General features: G+C 40.5%; 1 protein-coding gene across 3 annotated transcripts in view; it reads right to left on the bottom strand.

The window, feature by feature from the left end:
• Positions 1-16,819, bottom strand: part of PRIM2 (DNA primase subunit 2) — a 425,357-nt gene that overhangs the window by 351,413 nt on the left and 57,125 nt on the right. For 2 of the 3 annotated variants that reach the window (XM_023624310.2, XM_070245742.1), the window contains one exon: positions 653-759. The exons of the other annotated variant lie outside the window; for it this stretch is intronic. The gene's annotated coding sequence lies outside the window, so the exon portion shown is untranslated. The remainder of the gene's footprint in view (positions 1-652; positions 760-16,819) is intronic. 3 annotated transcript variants of the gene reach the window in all.

The following is a 16,819-nucleotide window of genomic DNA, read 5'->3' as shown; positions in this document are numbered from 1 at the left end:
TATCTGGAATGAACTAGAATGAATGAATGCACACATGCAGAAATCGTTCCGGGGTTACAGGAATCAGAAGAGATCAGGCTCCGAGGGAAGCAGCAGGAGCTGTCGAAGAAACGGAGAGCGCCGGGGACAGAGTGGACCTCGGACTGCAGACTCAGAAGCGGCGGGTCCGAGCCTCGCCCGCTGTCCGACCGGTCTGTAGGGTTTTCAGGAGCTGGAATAAACTTCACTGAGGCCTCTAGGAGGCGTGTCTCACTTAGAAAAGTGGCCGAGGAAGGCTCCGGTAAAGTTAGTCATTGGAGTGAAGAGCGCTTTGAAATGTTCACGTTTTTAGAAAAGCAAAGTATATGGAAACAGTATCAAGCTTCAAAGCACCTACCCAGCAGGACCAAACTGTGGCTGGCGCTGAGTCTGCGCCAGGATGTGTTCTAAGCGATTTACAAATCAATTCATTTTGTTCTCATAACCATAGGAGGTAGGTTCTATTATTAACCCATTTTACAGATAAGGAAACTGTGGAACAGAGAAGTTCAGTGACCTCAAAGATCGCATAGGAAGTGATAGAGCCAGGTTCAAAGTCAGGGAGACTGTCTCCAGCAGCACAGCGCTCACCACCACGCTGTACGAATTCCCTAATATGACAGCAGTGCCTCACCTTAGTTTCTTCCTCTATCAGACCCGATCCAAAGAAGTCACCGGAAAGCATGAGAGCTGCCTGGATCACAGACCGCAAGAACATTTACAAGAGTATTTGGCTGATCTCTGGATAGGGAAGGAATTTAAAGATAAATTACAAAGAAATCTAAAGATTTGACTATAAAAACAAAATTGTGCATCTAAAAAAGTCACAAAATTTTTTGCAGTCATCAAACTGGGGGAAAGGTTCACCATAAATATAATATCAAAAAGGCTAATACCGTCAAGATGTAAAGAACTTACATAAATTAATTAGGAAAACATCCTAAGACAAATTGAAAAATGGGAAAAGAACAGCAACAGATAACTCATAGACAAAATAACTAATGATAAAGTATGGGAAAAAAATGTTTATCATTGGCAGCAAAGAAATTTTCCCCCACAAAATGGTAATGACTTTACAATGAAAATACTCAATGTTGGGCAAAGTACAGTACGCTGGGCTCACGTAGGAACTGCTGGTGGTGCAGTTTGGGTCACTCCTTCACTGTGAAGTGTTTTCTGTATCCAGAGGCAATTGCGACACGAATCTACATATCACAGTACTAATAATGCACAATAATGTTACACATTAGTAGCCATATTTGGTAAATCATGCCAGCTGTTTCACGTATTTGTTTCATCAACAAAAATGGATTGACACAATGCTCAGCTGTGGCAACCAAGATACATATAAATTAAAGACCCCAACCTCACAATCAGGGGGAGGAAAACACATATAAACATGTAACTTTTACTTCTACTCGACCATAATCATCTCAAAAACAGAGACCACTGTGTCATTCATCTTTGCAACATCAGTGTCTGGCACTCCGAGGGCCCTCAACAAATATTTATTTTACTGAATTGATGTAAAATGTGAGAGATGTATGAAAAAAGTGATGGGTTCAGCTTGACGTTCAACAGATGGTTTGAATCAAATGTGACTGCAACCTATAAAACTTCAAGTCCTCGTCTGAAAACTTCATACACATTCCTTCCAGAATGACTTGGCTCCCCAGTTTAGCTGTAATAAAGCACAGAGTACCTTCTCTGATGGAGTTTCCATGACTCATCAATGCTCAATTCAGTCCTGCCCTGGGCATTACCAGCTACAGACAGACTGTCCCACAGGATATCACCCATAGGTGACTCCACAGCTCCATAAGTTCTGTCCTATAGTGTGTCACACTTATGCCTGAGGTTTCAGTTGCCATGCTTGGTAAATCAAAGTGAGTGTGCGTTCTTCCCCTGTGCAGGGGGTGTCACCTAAAAACCAAAGATGTGGTATGTTTCTCTACCCGGTGAGGACGCTATAAACTTTAGGTCCCGCCAGCTCTGCTTGCCATGGAAAGCAGAAGAACAAGAGACATTTCCAGCAGATAGTTGACCCATAAAAGGTAACACACAGTTAGCCAGCCGCTGGTCCCTCCATCCCTTCCAGTTCACTGCCCACCTCTGGGGCATGGCTAGGGAAGAAACTTCAAGGAGCACCTCGTTCTTTCCCCCTTTGCTTCAGATTGTTTTTATTAGTCTAGCATCAAAGAGCAAGTGGACTAGAGAAAAAGCATATTCTTAAAGGGAAGAACAGGGAGGGAGCATTACCCTTCCACATGTCGACAGTACATGATTTGTTCCAGAAATACTAATTGAGCACCTACTAAGTGCCAGGTATTGTTTTTTTATGCTGGGGATACAAGAGTGATGAACCAGGCAAAATTCCCCGCCCTGATAAACCTCATATTCTAGTGGGAAAGAGAGACAATAAACAAAAGAAGTATACATATTACTATGTTAAATAACTGCTAAGCAGAAAAAATAAAGCAGAAAGGGAAGATATAAAGGTTTTGGGAAGAGGCATTGAATTTTAGCCAGGAAAGGCTGGCTAAGAATGTGACCATGAAGCAGAGACCAGAAGAAAATTATGGATTGAGTCATGTGTATCTTTAGGAGAATAGCATTTTGGGCAGATGGAAGGCTTATCATAATTCCATTGTATTTAAGAAATGTGATATTAATACAGGAATAGACAAATCAGTCGGTGGAACAGAATAGAGAACCCAGAAATGGACCCACACCCGTGAAGAAACCAGGTATATGACAGAGCCACTGTACAAATCAATGGAGAAAAGATGGGCAATTCCAAATGATGTTGGGACAATTGGCTATCAATATAGGGGAGAAATGTATTTCCTACCTCCTACTATATGTAAAAACCAATTCCAGAGGACTTCAGGATTTACATGTGAAAGGTGCAACTTTCAGAATTTAGAACAAATATGTAGATGTCTTGATATAGCAAAGAATTTCTTAAACAAGACATTAAGAAAAAGCACTAGCAGTTCTGGAGATGGGTAGTGGTGATGGTTACACAAAAATGTGAGTATACTTAATGCCACTGAATTGTACACTTAAAAAGGGTTAAAATGGTAAGCTTTGTGTGATACGCATTTTGACACAATTTTTCTTAAAAAGCATAAGCCTGAAAGGGAAAGATTGATCATTTCAACAACATTAAAATTAAGAACTTAAGCTTAAAAGTCACATAAAGATATATATTTTTTTAATGAGCTACAAATTGGGAAAAGAAGGTCACCAGATATAATTCATATATTATAATTATTATATTTGGATTAGTATCAGAATATAATCAATAGGAAAAAGATAAAAACACAGTAGAAAAGAGGGCAAAAAAAAAACCCTGTACAGGTATTATACAACAGAGGAAATGTAAATTACCAATAAATGTATGAAAATGGTTCAACAACATTAGTGATGGGGGAAATGCAAATTAAAACCACAGTGAGGTAATATTCTACACAAACTAAATGGACAAAATTGGTAAAGCCTGAAAATATGAAGTGTTGACAAGGAACTCATCTAGAAGTATTAAGTGATGCAATTACTTTTGGAAACAATTTGGCATCATCTGGTACATTTGACCCTTTGTCTCAGTACAATAATTCTACTCCAAGTATATTCTCTAGAGAAATTTTTGTGCATAGACACCAGAAAACATTAATAAGAATGTTCATAACAACATTAAGATAACAAAACACTGGAAACTACCCATCGTCGAGAAAATGGGTAAATAAATTGCAGTCAATTCACACAGTGGAATACAAAAAACAACAGTGAAAATGAATGAGCTAAAATTAAAGTAAACACATCAACACAGATGCATCTGAAAAACAGAACCTTAACTGAGAAGGCAAGTCACAGAGAATACTTTTGTGTGCTGGATCCCTTCTATCCCACCCCTCACCCTACAGCCTCTCTTGCCCCCTCCCCCACTCTCTGCTCCTGACTTGCAGGGACCATGCATACGTCTTCCTGTGCCTTCTGCTTCCAGAACTTCTAAAGTCAATTAGGAACCCCAACGGGAGCTGGAAAGGAGAGAGAAAGTAAGATCAATGTATTTATTCCCCTAGCTGCCTCCCTGCAATGCTGCCTGTGTCCGTCAGCCTCTCCTTGCTCCTCTCAAGGTGACCAACTCTAAAGGACTCCCTCACTCTGGTAACAGCTCCCTAACCTCTACCTCTCAGGTCTCCACACAGAAACATGTCAACTTCAGTTAAGCTTTATTTGATGGCATAGTCTATCCTTATGGTTCCCTACTCCTGCACCTCTGTAAACAGTGTCTGCAAAAAACTCTTTGACTTAGTCTGTTTTGTGTGCCGTCTGTCTCTTGTCAGACCCTGACAGATACAATTCGGTATTTATGTAAAAGCTAAAAAACAAAAGTGAAATAATATATTGTTCAGGGATACTACAGGTGGAAAATTATCAAAAAGCAAGAGAGGGATTAATATCAATTCAAGATTGTGGTTTGGGATCTTGAATTGGGGAGAGGTGGATGCACTGTTGGGGGACACGGGGCTTTGAAGGTTCTGGTATTGTTTTAATGCTTATGCTCAAAGGTGGGTACATGAATGTTCCTTTCATTCTTCTTTAAGCAGTACATATATGTACCGTGGAGTTTTAAAAGGAGAGGAATAAACCTAGCAGTGACAGCCCAAGAGATAGGAAAGCTCAATCTTCCCCCCATGGTATTCCACTGGGAAATGTAAGGAATAGTTTTCAGTCCTGTTTCCTCTCTCCCATCACCCTACATCTCATCCCCTACTTCCTATCCCTCCAAAACCCTTATGCCATTCCCTTCCCCTCCCTATTAGACCCAAGACAGATCTGACATTGTAATAGGGACTGAGATTTCAGAGCATGGACTGCTGAAGACTCAGCAAATACACACATGAGGTCCCCTGCCATTTCTATCCATGGCCCTGGGACCAGGAGCTGACCCTGACAACACAGCTCCTCTTCCTTGTCTTACTGTCTCCCTCATCTCTGAACCACTCAGGTGCCAAGATACAGAGGTCCTTTTTACCGAGTCACCACCCTCGCCTAAATTCTCAGCCTTCACTTGCCAGTGTAATTCACCCCTGTGTAACAACATGGGCGGGGGATCACCTGAGCCTCCCTTGGAGTTTGTCCTGCCTGGAGCTTCTCAGCACCCTGGATACATCCGGGTGATGGTAGCAGAGTAAATATACTATGCTGGCCCTCTCTCCTGGGGCAGCATAGTGTGAGCTGAGCAGAGAATCCTGAATATGGGCCTGGGGTGGAAGGAAGAGACATGGGATGGGAACTATAGGAGGATCAACCCGTTACCTCTGCTTCCGTATGGTATGTGACTGTGTGTGAGTGTGTGTGGGGGCGTGTGAAATGAATCTCATGATGAACATACTATGCAGTCAACTGTTCACTCTCAGTGCTATTTGTATATACAGGAGACTAATGAAGAGGACAGAAAAAAATCTGACCTTGGTTTAGCCGTGTTGAAAAAATTTTAAATGTGGTATTTATGAGCACCCCTTATCATTTATGGATAATTACCCTGCACCCCATAACTTTAAGTATTTCATAGCTCTGTGTCAGATTAATTTTTGGCAGAATTTATTTTATTACGGTACTAATTATTCATACCAGCTCAAATCATCCAAAGATTATAAGAAATACCTATTTTAGGTAAGCGCACAACCCAATTTGGTGCCTAACCATTTAGCAGAATGTCCCTTGTTGTTCTTTTCCTATTTTTTTTTTCTGCTTTATCTCCCCAAATCCCCCCTGGTACATAGTTGTATATCTTAGTTGCAGGTCCTTCCAGTTGTGGCATGTGGGATGCCGCCTCAAAATGGCCTGACGAGTGGTGCCATGTCTGTGTCCAGGATCCTAACCAGTGAAACCCTGGGCCGCTGCAGCAGAGCACGCGCGAACTTAACCACTTGCCCACAGGGCCGGCCCCATCTTTTCCTGTTTAAATTTAAGCAGACTGGAATCTACTGCACTAGGCCCATCTACTTAAAGTCACCTTAGCTGTGTTAAAAGGAACTTAATTGAAGAAAGGGAGCAGATAAAAAGAATCTAAGTCATTAAGGAACTACCCTGGAATGCAATTTCATCTTGCTCTGTACCTGATGGCATTTTCCGATATACTGTCCATATAACCTGCTAAATGGAAACTTCTAGAGTACTGATTATTTTATATGAATTCAACTAGATCTCGACAACATCCATGTTCTTTGGGCTCAAGCTACTCTGACTGTTCGCGTTTTTAACATGAGACCGGTTATTAGACCTTGAGCTGCTTGAGACCAAGCAGACGACCTCGTTCATTTTTGCGCTCCTGTGTCTGCCACAGTTCCTGGCACAGAAAAGATAGATACGCCATAGCTGTCTGCTGAACTGAATTGAACTCTTCTGTATTTATCCCTAATTCCAGATGGGCTCTCATACGCGTTATGATGTAATCTTTCACAGAAGATGTGTTTTCACTCTAGATTTTGGCTTTCCCACTGAAATTCCTAATCAAAATATTTTCTCTCAGTTGGCTGATTTTTGGAAACTGAAGTAGGTGTAAATATGATCCTGTTATTATGCCAAGACTTAATTCCAACTTGACTAACTGACTGATAATCATGTCCAAATGTTATCATTCTCTGACGGAAAATGATTTTAACATTTCAGAAAATGGAAATAAAAAAATTAAAATATATCTGCCTTCCTCTGACTAATCTAAACACTTTAGGATCAAAGTTCAGGTCTGTCCCAAGTACAGAGAAGAAAGGGACTTCCTAACACCTGTAGAATCACCTCACCTGCATTTTCTTCTCTGGGAACAACAAAACATAATCTGTCAGTCCAGGGCCGTGTGCTGCAAACTTCATCCATCTAGAAGGAACATGATTGTTTCCTATGAGGTTAAATATTTTAAGGTCAGTCCCCCAGAAGCAGGGTAGTATGTACTTGGGGGTCCACCCTAAATGGGCTTCTCACCTACTGCTGTCTTTCCAGGCCTCTCTGCCCCATGAGCCATGAGACAATGGGCCCCCAAATCGAATGCTCCAGGCTCTTTCCCAGAGACAGGCTCCTATCCCGACCTACTCAACACCAACTCCTCCTCACCCAATCCACACGCACACCAGGCCACACAGGCAACTCTTAGAACCACGGGCAGTCGTCCCCAGAGTACATTTATGAAGGAATTAGGTTGATTTCTGCTTTTTCCAGTGGAGTGATAGGAGCAGCTGTTTTCCTGGAAACTCCATTTAATGACCTTAACTGTGGGAATTTTCTGTCTGCCATGTAGAGTTAATCCAATCTTTTTTATATTAACTCCAGACTTTTCCAATTATATTTGTTTCCTAACAATAAGGCTATTGGCATTTGTGAAGTATGCTATAGTTTTCAAAGTAACATCATTCATATGATCTAATCCAGGATTTCTCAAACCAGTTGAATCTGGGGTCCCTTCATTCAACTATAATTTCCAGTTTTTCCTCTCCACTTTTTACTTCCATTTTTATGATAAGCTTAAACTGTTTACTAAAAAGCAAATCCTGTGTCATCTGGAAGACTGTGTTATTTCCAAATAGTGCTATATGACTTCGGTGCCAGCCATTGTATGTGACACCAATCCCATTGGTGTTGTATGATCATCCGAAATGACAAACCAAAGCTTGTATGTATTGGTAAGCATGTCTAGCTGCTCTTAGATTATTAGCAGGTTCTAAAGTCAAAATGTTAATCATCACCCTGCATCACTGTTGCTCTTAACTTGGATGTTTTCCAACAAGTATAAAGACAAAACTAGCTTCTATCTTGCAGTCATAATTTGCAATTGCAAGACGTTCTCTTGAATAAAGCTTTAGCTTCTTCAGATATTTAATAAGTTGAGGTTTGGTTTGATGTTGTAAAAACAAACCAGTGTAAAAAAATAAAGTACTGTTGAAAATATAATAGAGGTGGACTTAAACATGAAAAGGATTCATTGGAGCCAAATAAGATAAATGACACCTGAGTTCACTGAACAAACCGAGATTTCACAGTAGTTGGAATAGAGATTTGTGGTGGACACTTGAGACTATTAATGATTCCAAAGAACCTGCTCATCCCATCCAGCCAGCACTCAGTTGGTACTGCAGGTAGAAGTTTTGCTCTGATTCTGCCTTTGTATGTACCAACTTGCAACAGCGTACAAGCAATATATATAAAAGTAAATATACAACGAGGGATTTTCAGTCAGTGGTGGTTTTAAGGTTTTCTCATTTGCATTTTGCTGTGAATAATTAACTTGATTGTATCCCCAATCAATTGTAGTGGTTAAAAACAAATTCATATTTTAAAAATAATGAAATAGGGCCAGCCCCCTGGCCTAGTGGTTAAGTTCGCTGTGCTCTGTTTCAGCAGCCTGGGTTCGGTTCCCGAGCCTGGACCTGTACCACTCCTCAGTGGCCATGTGGTAGCAGCTCACATAAAAAATAGAGGAAGACTGGCCAAAGATGTTAGCTCAGGGCGAATCTTCCTCAGCAAAAAAGAGGAAAATTGTCAACAGAGGTTAGCTCAGGGCAAAGCTTCCTCAGCCAAAATAAATAAATTGATAGATAAATAAATATAGAAAAGAAATAAATACTCAACTATAATAATGACAATGATAAAGATAATGACCTGCTATGCTCAAAATAAAATCAAGTAAAAAAGTGACAAAGACTTTCTTTTATTAACCTCAATATATACTTTTTAATTTCAGCAAAACGTCATCCAGCAAATTAAATTAATATTGTTATTTAGTCTTATGTTGGTTTTACAATTTTGTTTGTGTTTAACATGTGAATGTATTTAGGTTTTATGTGGGTATCTTAGCCACACACATATAAAAACTATCACAACAATAACAAGGACATCGAGATTATATACATCAGCTCTGGGCATCCTGGATAATCTTCTTCCTCGTAAGGGCTTCTTTCCCTTACTCAAGTTTGAGAAATATTAGTCTAATCATAAAATAGATTAACAGTAAACCTTTTGATTTATAATGTTACTCAGGATAAATGCTACCGTCAGTAAATTAAAATGGTTTTTGACAAATTTAGAAATTTAAAATCAACTTAAATTTTAAAACTTTGAAATTTTGAAAATCAGTTATTACTTTCTGCTTCACTAACTATTTTATTTGAATTAGAGATAATGGACTTTTCTGACTGAGTTATTTCCAGAATGCATTGGCTTAGGGATAGAAGAAGTCTGCCTCTGGAGTGTTTATTTTGTGGGAGATAAACAGGGTTGTTATTTACAGCACACTTCCCAATGGCTCAAGGTTGTTTAGAACATCCATTAAGCCCAATGGATTGACAAAATATTAAGGAAGAAAAATGTGTTTTATTAGTTGTGTCTTTGAGAGATAAAGATAATACTTTCATTGCTAAGACATTTTCTATATTTATCTCTTAGCCATATGTGGATAACCAAGCAACAATTTTCGTATCTCTGTTAGACACAAAATTTTTAATGCAGTATTTAAAATTCAACAGCTACGTTGAAATCAGTGAAATACAATGGAAAAGCTCTGGGATAAAATTGAAAACCAAAAATGTTTGCTAATGTTTCAAGTATGGACTTAAATGGAACACTTAAAAATTCAGGAGTTATCTGGCGGCCTGTGGCAGAGTGGTTAAGTTTGCTGCTCCGCTTTGATGGCCCAGAGTTTCCCCGGTTGGAATCCTGGGCGTGGACATGGCACCGCTCATCAAGCCATGCTGAGGTAGCATCCCACATGCCACAACTAGAATGACTCACAACTAAAAATACACAACTATGTACCAGAGGGGTTTGGGGAGAAAAAGGAAAAATAAAATCTTAAAAAAAATTCAAGAGTTAAGTAACCTAGAATGAATATGGCATACGTTCCACTTTTATTACATTCAAATGTAACTCTGCTTGAAAAATTAAACTAAATAGTAACTAAATTATTTGTCAGATATTCTTATTTAGAGTGGTTTTTTTCTTAGGAAAGTTTTACATTCTCATCATGAAAGGCCCAGGTGAGGCAATGCTCCATATTTGCTGGTTCAAATTTGGAAGGGAGAACCTTGTGACGCCTAAGGGCGGAGACTGAAAGTTGGGTCTTAGGTTGTGACCTCGCAACCAGTCACTGGGAATGTCGTCTGAACCATCTGTCCTGAGTGGGTGCAGTGGAGAAGGCAGAGGAAAACAGAACCAGAATTGCAGCGGGATTCGGTCTTTGCTCCTTCTTGGCTTCGGCACTCACAGAATCAATCACCCACAACAGTGTTTCTGCGTAACCTCCTCCTTCGTAGTGCCCATGTGCAGGATATCGGATTCTGACTGGCAGGCTTTCTCTACTTTATTCTTTTTTCTTTTTTCTCCAATCTTTTTTTTTTCTTTCTGCTTTTTCTCCCCAAATCCCCCCAGTACATAGCTGTATATTCTAGCTGTGGGTCCTTCCAGTTGTGGCATGTGGGACACCGCCTCAATGTGGCCTGACGAGTGGTGCCATGTCCATGCCCAGGATCCAAAGCAGCGAAACCCTGGGCCGCCGCAGCGGAGCGCAGGAACTTAACCAGTCAGCCACGGGGCCAGCCCCTCTACTTTATTCTTAAGACTAATTATTTCAAGTCCTCAGGTACAAAGCTTGTGGGGCTATTTCTCCCATTCTTAAGACTACCATGCCTGACAATGATTTGGGCTCGGGGCCATGTGAGTTTCAGCTCTGGCAGCAGTCTTTAAAGGCAGAGGCGGGAAGGGCAACTCAGAAGAAAAGGGGTCCTATCCACACAGTACAGGAACAAGGGCTGTCCTGGGGTGGTCAGACATTACTTCTGTTTCTTGAAACAACAACCTTTAAGCAAAAAAGACCTAAAACATCATGTGTTTGAAACCAACTACCTATTTCTCCAAAATCAGCTCCTCTCACACCAACATTAATAGTAGGATGGCAAAGACAACTGGCAACCCTCCCTATCCCCTTTGGATAAGAGGGAAACCCTTTGAATCAAAATACATTAACAAAGATTAGTACCGTGCACAAGGAGAGGCAGAGAGCGGCCGTGGAGGGTCCTGGCTGTGCTGCTGGTTCCCTGCATCTCAGTGCAGTGATGAAGGCTGTTGTTTCTAAAGGCAGGACCAGAACTATGCTAGTAGGGAGAACAGCAATATGAGTTTAAACTAAGATTTATCCAGAAAAACTAATGTCTGTCTTTAAGAAGTGTGCTCATTTATTGTCAACTAATCGAGAAACCAACAGCCTCATTACTCTTCAAACTAGAAGATACACCTTAATCCACACTCAAGGGACTGAAGCCCATCCACTACCCAGTCCCCAGACCCAACACACACGCACACACACACACACACACACAACAGGACAGCAAGGTAGAACAAGTATATATTCATACACACCTCCCCACTGTGCCCACCCAGAGCTGAAGCCCAGGGTGTTATTCTAATCCAGATCTCCTCTTATGCAGAGGTGCTGAATTTTCCCCAGAGGAGCTGAAGTTACTGGACCAAGACACATGAAGCCTGAGGTGCTTGTGAGGATGGAGGGAGTACAGGGTGCAGGTGCAAAAGGAAGGGTCAAACAGCCAAGTCCAAAGGGGAGCAAGCACCGGCAGGATGTGGCTCCTGATGCAAGGGAAGGTTCAAGCTGCCTAAAACTTTAACACTTGCCCCTCCTATACTGCAGGGTTCTTTTGAAATTACACTCACCCTTCAGTAAGAGACTTCATATATAGGTGGATGGGGGAACAGTAAAAAGTGTGTGTGTGTGTATGTGTGTGTGTCTTAAGGTATCTGCTCCACCTCACTCCCTCCTGGGTCTTAGTGGAGAAAGGACATCAACCCTTCTGTGGATTTGCCAAGTGCTGATCGGCAGAAGAAAGAGACCCACATGCTCTATCACGAGCTTCACTGCCTACGGAATAAACTAAACCCCTGTAGCCCCGAGGAGCGTCTCTCCAGCAACATTCGGCTACTTTAAAGACATACCTCCAGCTTAGGTAAGATAACTGAAGAGTAGATCAGAGACTATGGGAGAGGAAAGGTGGAAAACAGATTCTACGCTCCCTTCTTTATGCCCAAACATAAGAGTATGCTGGCTCGTCTTCCACCTCCCCTGTCTCCCCCCTTGAATTAACTGCAAAGAATTAGGTCCAGTGCTTCACTGATTCAAGAAGACATGTTATCTATCCATTCATTCCTTGATTCATTTAACAAAACTGTTTTGGACACCAGGCATGGAGGGGACTGGAGGAGAAGGTAAGACAGAATTCAAGGAGTTCAGAAAGGTATCACTTTGGACATTTTAGTCCAGGACAATGATTCCCAAATGCTGGTCCTAGAACCACTGATTGTTTGGGGCCAGTCTGCAGCAAAACGAGAAAAATAAGGACCATGTGGTTTAGAAATGTAAGTCAGTGCAAGAGTGGGAGGGACTGTTTTTTATTCTGAGAGTATGTCCTTCCAGCATTTTTTTGTTAAAAATGTCCTTCCTTTTATGAAATGATGTAGTGAGGAAAATTTCTTTATTTTATGAAGTGGGAAGTTCTATGTCAGTTAATCAAATATTTTAGTTTCATAAAATCATAGAATATGGGAACTACTCACCAAGATAATACATATTAAAGTCCTGAACAAAACCTAGCGTTTTTGGAGTACCTAACAGTTTACAACAGGATTTTGTGTGCGTTATCTCGTCAGATTCCTAAAATACCTCCTTTCTAAATACACACACACACACACACACACACACAGAAACTCAGGCACAGACAGGATTGTCCACAGTCATAGGGCCAGTAAGTACCATGTGAGGAGGAGAGCCCAGGCCTTCTGATTCCAATTCCAGTGCAAGAAATAGTGTGAAGATAGAACTGGCGGGGGCTGGTGACAGATGGGATGTGGGAGAGCAGGGGAGGGGAGGCAGGGGGCGCCAGGAGGAGAATGCAGAATCGAAATGATTCAGATTTGTTCTGTTTTTGTTTTTTTACTGTTGCTGTGCTTTACTCTAAAAGGCAGAGTCTGTACTCTTTTTTTTTTTTTTTTTGGTGAGGAAGAGTGGCCCTGAGCTAACATCTGTTGCCAAGCTTCCTCTTTTTTTTTTTTCCTCCCCAAAGCCCCAGTACATAGTTGTAAGTCATTCTAGTCCTTCTATGTGGGACTCTGGCACAGCATGGCTTAATGAACAGTGCATAGGTCCACGCCCAGGATCTGAACCGCTGAACCCCGGGCCACCAAAGTGGAGCACAAGAACTTAACCACTTGGCCACAGGGCCAGCCCCCCTGTACATTATTTTTAACTTCTGTAGCAGTCTATGAGTTTGGGTTTGACAATCATCTTACACAAATGAAAATAACAATAAAATGACAGTTTATAGTGTTTAAAGGAAACAACTGCTTCTCATAATTTGGAGGGAGAAGAGAATGGAGGGAAATCTACTGTTTTGCACGAAGGCCCAGTTTTGTAGCTGTTAACGCTTTGCTCTCCAGTGTGACGTTTAACCCCTCTCATATCTGACTCCAGCCCTGCTTTCCAGGGTCATGTCCCCGGGTGCCCTGCACGTGCCCAGCAGTCCCAAGCCAGCTGTAGACTCCCACCCCTCATCTCTTTGGTCTCGTCCTTCTGTCAGCACAGAGTACTAGTCTGCAAATTGATAGTCTTTTTTTTTCCAACTGATGTCCAAATTTTTAAACTTTTCACTTTGAAATAACTCAGACTTACAAAAAGGTATAAAATAGCAACAAAAATGACCTATCCACGTTCATCAGCTGACCCCAAAGACGTTGCCCCTCTGACATCTTTTTTCTCCTCCAGGATCCCACATTTAGTTGCCGTGCTTCCTTAGTCTCCTTCATATGGACACATCCTGAGCCTGTCTGCATGCTTCATGGCCTTCATACTTTTGAAGAGTGCTTGCCAGTTGTTCTGTAGATTGCCCATGTTTCCTCATGATTAAATTCAAGTTGTGCAATTTTGGCAGGAGTATGTCCTTCCAGGGAAAGATGTTGTGCCCATTCCTCCAGTCTTTCCATCCAAATTTAGAGGCTATTTTAATCTGGATGCTAGGGAGGGTGTTCTTCCTCTTAAGTGTCTTGGAGAACCAAGGAATAGACGGTGGATCCGTGGGAAGAAAGCGACGCACTCAGTTTTGTAAATAAGGACGTCAGGTGCCTGTGGACCTGTTTATGTGGAGATGAGCATCGGGATTTGGGCAATTAAGATTTGCCACTCAGAAGAGATTTAAAACAAGGAGAGGGGGCCAGCCGGTGGTGTAATGGTTAAGTTCGCTCACTCCGCTTCAGCAGCCCAGTGTTCGCAGGATTGGATCCCGGGTGCGGACCTCTGCACTCCATGCTGTGGCAGCATCCCACATACAAAAACAGAGGAAGACTGGCACAGATGTTATCTCAGTGACAGTCCTCCTCAAGCAAAAAAGAGGAAGATTGACAACAGATGTTAGCTCAGGGCCAGTCTTCTTCACATACACACAAAAAAAACAAACAACAACAAGGAGAGAAACAGTCCTTCCATTGGTCTCTGGAAAATTTGTATTTCCTTCTATCCCCTCCATGCACTTTTTTTTTATTTCCCTAAAATCAGCCAATTCATTAAGGACAAAACTAAAGATTACAATTCTAACTCATTAAACCACAATATGCTATCAACCAAGTATATAACTGGCCTTTTCTCATGCCAAATATTTCCTTTGGCTGAAGAGAAATTTAGGACTCTTTTCCTATAGAGTTAAGTAGACTAATTCACTCTAAACTAAAATAGTGCTTTGCTACTGGTTAAACCTCTAGGCACTGGATCAGATATTTCCATCCGAACTGTTATTTTTATAAAATCCAATTCTTGTTGATAAAAGATAATCGTGCCTCAGAATGTAGATGTATTTTATGTGTAACAGTAATTATTGGCAGCAAAAAATGTTGGCAGCCTTTCCTCACACCAGCTGGGGGAAAAAATAGACAACTTTTGAATGAATAACTTATGGGTAAAGTTTAAAAACTGGATTTCTACCAATTTTTTTAAAACAAAAAAATAAGAGTTTCTTTTTTGATTATAAGAGAAATATATCTTTATTATAAAAAAGATGACAAAGAAATTTTAAAAATGCTAACACTACCACTTAAAAATAACTATATATTTTCTTTATTTCCCTTCATATATTTTTAATGGGTATACATAAATGGTTAAAGTTTATTTATATATGTGTATGTGTGTTTATATATTATATATATACCTATATGTAAAATATATAGAAATTTGATCACACTCTATAAACTGTTCTGAATCTGCCTTTGTTCATTTAGTGACATATTGTGGACCCCTCTCCCTATCAATAAATGTAGCACTACACCATCAACTTTAATGATTCCATATTACTCTATTGCATGACTATAGCATAATATATTTAACCAATTTCCTATTAATGACACATTAAATCACATTCAGATTTTCACTATTACCAACCACATTGCAATGAATATCCTTGTATATACATCTTTGTATGATTTTCTAATTATTTCTTTGAACTGAAATTGCTGAGTCAAAGAATATGCCTATTTGACATTTTGATGATTTCGCCAAATCATCTTCCTGAAAGTTTTGACTAATTAATTAAAAATTACTAATCTGTGGGGGCCGGCCCAGCGGCTCTTTGGCGGCCCGGGTTCAGGGGTTCAATCATGCTGTGGCAGCAACCAGCATACAAAATAGGGGAAGGTTGGCACAGATGTTAGCTCAGGGCCAATGTCCTTCAAACAAAAAGAGGAGGATTGGCAATGGGTGTTAGCTCAGGGCCAATCTTCCTCACACACACACACACAAATCTAATTTGTTACATTCACAGAATGTTTTAATCTTTATAATTTATTTGTACTCAGTCTTTATTTTGTGTTGCTTTTGGTTAAAATTGGTTTACGTATGGAAAACTGAGATCGGGTAGATGAGAATCAGTAGAAGGAGAGACTTATTTTTACTTTCTATGTTTCGGACACAACAAAACTGTACATATATTACTTGGGTAATTAAAAACAAACGAAAACTATTTAAAATCAGAATGCAGACTACACCTTTAACTTTTAGCAACACACATTTTACCAGTTTGATTACAAGCTTTTCAAGCTGTATGGCATCCAAGGATATCTGCCAAAACTTAAACTCAAAGACTAAACTTGGAAATACTGCAGGGAATCACAGCTGGTTTATCTTACCTGACATCCAGACATTTAAGGAAAAGAAATTTACCCACAGGCTTTATAACATCCATTAGCTAAACTCTCCTCCCAAATAGAACTTTTACTTTTGGATTCAACTCTCTCTATCTTCAGACTTTCCTTCCTTCAGAGAAAGTTGCCCTGTGCCCCTTTTATCTTCGTGAAACAAACCACCATGGTTCTGCTTAAGCAGGGTCACTCGTGGGGACCACATAATTTATTGTCCAGATAAGCACACTTTTAGAGTGAGAGGGGGTCCTATAATAATCATACTGGGATAACAAGGGTAAACCAGAACCATCTCATGCAAAGTAAATTGAATAATCAACCTATTTATAAGGCTTTTCAACTAGTACTGTGATTTAGGGGTTAGCTTTTTAAAATTTTTCAGTATTTGTTAAACAACAGTGAGATGCCATAGGAATCAGAAAGAAGATATGACCCATGATCTGGGCCCTCGAGGAGCTTACCAGGTACTTGATAAAAGACAGTGGCGATAAAAGACAATATGGGAAACGGCATGAAGGCCAACAACAGATAACACCACATACTGCTTTCTTAGTGCCTTACA

This window comes from Equus caballus, chromosome 20 (genome assembly GCF_041296265.1).
Source record: "Equus caballus isolate H_3958 breed thoroughbred chromosome 20, TB-T2T, whole genome shotgun sequence".
NCBI lineage: Eukaryota > Metazoa > Chordata > Mammalia > Perissodactyla > Equidae > Equus > Equus caballus.
Note: the sequence above shows the minus strand (reverse complement) of the source record. Positions and strands in the feature narration are given on the sequence as shown.